Source organism: Marmota flaviventris, chromosome 3 (assembly GCF_047511675.1).
Source record: "Marmota flaviventris isolate mMarFla1 chromosome 3, mMarFla1.hap1, whole genome shotgun sequence".
Lineage (NCBI taxonomy): Eukaryota > Metazoa > Chordata > Mammalia > Rodentia > Sciuridae > Marmota > Marmota flaviventris.
This window is the reverse complement of record NC_092500.1, coordinates 167264042-167268714: the sequence shown is the minus strand read 5'-3', so window position 1 is coordinate 167268714 and position 4673 is coordinate 167264042.

Sequence of the window (4673 nt, the reverse complement as noted above, 5' to 3'; positions counted from 1 at the left end):
CAGTGACAAAATTCTAGTGTGAGAAGGAAGGTGGAAGGAAGTTTTCTGAGGTACTGAGGTATATGTCCTATAATTTCAGAAATATCAATTCCTTTTGCAAAAGCTCATGAGGGTGGGATGATGGGATTTCCCACAACCATTAATTAGTTCACTAATGAGTTTTGAAGCAATAATTGCCTAAACCACTTGGTTCAAAGAAGTTACAAGAATATATTGTTTTGTTTAATTAGTTACACATTAGAATTCTTATTCCATGTGAGTATAATGGAGCTAAAAAAAACTCCGACTGCCTGGTGTTTGTACTGTACCTCTCTTATGCTTAGATAAGTTTAGGTACTGACCATTGAGTTACAGCGGCATACAACATTCCGCACAGTAACGTTCTGTACAAGGTTGTAGCCTAGGAGCAAAAGCTACCCTATGTTATCCCACCTCTACCAGCTAGGTTTGCCCAAGTGTCTGCTGTGATACCCGTGCAATGCGTTTCAGAATGTGCCTCACTAAATGACTCACGTCTATGTAAATGGAGTCACAAGCTGTGGTCTTATGTGGATTGTTATCTTTCGTTTAGCACAATGTTTTCAAGGTTGATGCATGCCTTAGCTCATATTAGTACTTCATTCCTTTGAATTGACAAATACTATAATAATGTGAAGTGATGCATGTTTTGTTCCTCCGTTCATCATTTGATGGGCATTTGAGTTGTGTGTGACCTTGAGTATCACGAATAATGTCGTGTGTGGACATGCATTTTCATTTCTTGGTACACACCTGGAAGAATTGCTGGTTCACATAGTATCTCCACATTTGACATAAGAAACTGTCAAAAATAACCAAAGTGATTGCACCCATGAGTTCTTATTTTCCAAGGTTAATATTAGTCTTTTATGAGTCTTTCTATCATCGGCTGCCCTGTTCTATTTTGCACTGGTGACCTTATATTTTACTTACAGCTTCCTCTTTCTTGGCTTTGTGATGCTTATTAACATTCTGGACCCTTCCTCCTTTCTCTTTTCTATGACCCTTTCCCCCTCTCTGCATACAATTTTTGTTTTTTTCTGCCTCAGCAATTTCATTTACCAGAATACATTCCACTTCTCAGTCTTGTGGAGATTGCTCTCAAATCAGGTTCCACCATGACTGAAAGGTTCTCCTGAGCTGCAGTCCCACAGATCTGATTGTCCTCTTAACTCCTATATGTAACAGTCCAGTTGCAAATGTCTGCTTTTAAAAAGTACATTCACAAGAGGGCTCACCATCTACTCTGCAAAGGTGGTCTATTCATTCATTCTCATTCTCTCTCTCTCTTCTCTCTCTCTCTCTCTCTCTCTCTCTCTCTCTCTCTCTCTCTCTCTCTCTCTCTCTCTCTCTCTCTCTCTCTCTCTCTCTCTCTCTCTCTCTGCCTCTGCTGTCCTCTCAACTCAGACTTGAAGTTTCAGTCATGTTTTGATTTTTTCCCCTCCCTTGCTCCTTGTGCCTAGATTTTTAAATACTGTCTGTTTTATGTGTCTGTTGTCCTCATCCATCTTTCTTTCCTCTGCATTACCTTCCACCAGTCAGGATCACACAATTACTGCTCCTTTTATTTCAATATCTCTTCAGCTGGCCCACGTGATCTTCATATTTTCCTTTTCAATCAGGGGTACATTCTAGCACATTCCTGCCACTCCTCTCTTAACAGTCTCCAGAGGTTCCACAACTTCCTGTAAATAAATGGCAGATTCTGTGGCTGTGCATTCAAGTCTCCAGTGAGGTGTCCTAGTCTTGCCTCCTGCTGGGCTCCTAGGCACATGCAGGAGCCATGGCTGTTCTCTTTGCTTATCAATCAAGCACTTCCTGGCCTTGCCACTGAGTCTACAGAAGCCAATTCCTCAGGGACTTAATAGAATGTGGCCTCCTTCAAAATGATGCCCAAGATTGTATCACTCTTTCAACTCTTATCATGTCTGTAATTTTGCATTTTGCATAAGAGTCACTCAGTGCCCATCTAATCGACCCTCCTCAATCCATGGTTTCTGAGGGCAGAAGCCATGGCACATTTGTCACAATTACAGCAGCTAGTATTTACTGAATGTCTGCTTTGATTTAGGCATGGAGCCAAGTGATTTATATACAAAACCTTCTTTAATTATCAAAACTTCTGGAATAGGCTTTATTTGTAATTCTCATTTTATAGATGAGGCCGTTAATGCTTAGAGAGGATAAGGAACTTTACCAAGGCTAAAGAGCTCCTAAATGACAAAGCGAGGATTTTAGACTAGACCATCTGGCTCTAAACCCGTGCCATTAACTAGGACTATATCACTTTCTCCACAACACCTAACTTAATAAGTGCCAGTTAAATGAATAAAAATGGTTAGTGTGTGCTGCCGAGAGGAAGTAGAAGGCTAAGAGCTATACTTCAGTTCTAAGTGGAGCTCTAACACTTTCTTGGACTGAATTATTTATCATGTCTGAGCTGTTTACTCATTCATAAGGTGGAGGAAAGAGATAATGATCCCTATCTCACAAGGATCTTGTGAGGATAAAATGAAACATTGCTCATGACGGCATCTACCAGTAGACTCTTGGTAAATATTAGTTGATAATAATAGAAATAAAATTCCATTTTTACCATTCCTCCTTGCAGATAGCAAGATCAAATAAGATGTATACTATTAGTGGTAGTTGTATCATTTTTTCAAAACCCATCCCACAAGTGTGCCAACCGTGGCCGTTCATCTAAAATGGAAATACCAAACTATATGATACTTCTTAATAGAGTGTGTTTTTTTTGCTTTATTCAAATATCAATGTCTAGTATCTGTCTGACGTATATCATCTATCTATGATTTAATTATAATATCATTGAAATGACCAATAACCCTGTCCCTGGGTTTCTAGGAGAGATGTGGGCATCATTTAGTCTTTATCAGGACATTGACCTTGACGGGACTTCAACTTTATTATTGCTGTATCCATCAAATGACTTCAAACATTCAAGCAAACTATGGTCCTCCTGCTTCTCATTCTGTTTTTTACGTCAGTTCTTCTTTATCTTTCTGACCTTGGTGATTCACCATGGCATTTCAAATATTTGCAAATATTGGTGTCCACAAGAATGTGTCCTGTCTAGTGTAAGACATATTACCAAATGAAAAATTTAAGACATTATAGTATGTGGACATTCATACTTTCACTGAATTGTCCTACTCTTTATTGTTATTCTTATTTTCATAAAATAAATGTCATTTGACATTCTATAATATCCTATCACTAATCCTGAATCTTACATTAACTTCTTATGTACAGTAGATGCTATTCTTAATACATTTTTCTTAATAAAAACAAAGCCAAAAACTTTTTTAGAGACTTGAGTGAAGACAGACAGCTCTTAAGCAGGGGCTGAAGAGAAGGAAAAAATTGTGACACGGATACACAAAGCGTTAATTTTCTGTTTGCTCCAGACCATGGAAACATGAATAAGGTACCTTAAGATGCCATAATAAAAGTGAATTTTATCAATATGTTCCCAAATCCATGGTTGGGGAATTGTAGATGGAGAATTTTTAATGCAACTCCCATTCTGTTAACATTCAGGAAAAGAGTTGAACATCTATCTTTATAAATCACGTTGGGGGATTAAATTCTTTAGTGCCATCTTGATTTATTTGTTTGGGGTTTTATGTATTCTAATGGGAAGTCCAAAATTCAATCTTCTTGTCCTGGAGGGATCTCATAAATGCAGGGTGCAATTTAGAAAATTGAATAATTTTTTAAAAGCTTTGTGCTCTAAGTGCCTTAGACAAGATCTACAGTAAACATTCCAATTCCCAATTATGGCTATTTCTATGCTGGTAGCTAAAGCATGTAAAAATTAGACCTCATTTAATATAAAATGAAGAAAGTCTTTGCCACCACAGAGGACCCTTTTCTGTTTTTTGTGATTGCCTGTAGGAACATGCTTCACTGACCTGGGGAGAACTTTCTGTAAGCATGAGCCATGTGAGTTGCTTGCTAGGCCTTCCTTGTCTTTGTGAGGAACCGGTGGGATGTCCTCTGTGTTGATCATGGGGGGAAGGGGCGACAGGGATCACTAGCAGTGCTGCAGTTCCAGGGTCTTTTAACTTGTTAACTTCCTGCAGACACCCTCGAAGGAAATGGTCAGCTCCAAGGGCACTCACCAAAATGACATAACCTAGGCAGGGACTCAGGAGAACTCCGTGTCCCATGACTGAATGTCACTGAAGTTAACCATTGTAAAGTTCCTGTCTCATCCAATGTCTGCTCATGCAGAATAATTTCTCTCCATGTCATGGACTGATAAAATTCTGTGAAAAGTCCATGAATGTGGGAACTTCTTCTAAGGTTTGAGATGAAACAAGTTTCATTTGCTTTTATTTTTATTATCCTTTGAAATACCGAAATGAAGACTGATATTGATGTTAGAATGAGAGATGCCATGCATGGGAAAGAAATATGGCTTCATAACAATAACTAGGACCAGTCCAGTATTTAGCAGCTGACTCAGCACTTTTATAAGCCCTGCTCAGTTGATTTGCACTCTTGCCAGGAAGTCATCTGAGCAGCCATTATCCATATCTTTTATGTTATAAAAGAAAAAAGAAAAAAGGAGAGGTTTATACACATTCATTTATTGGGATCTGAAAGCAAATTTTCTGATCATAGATCTT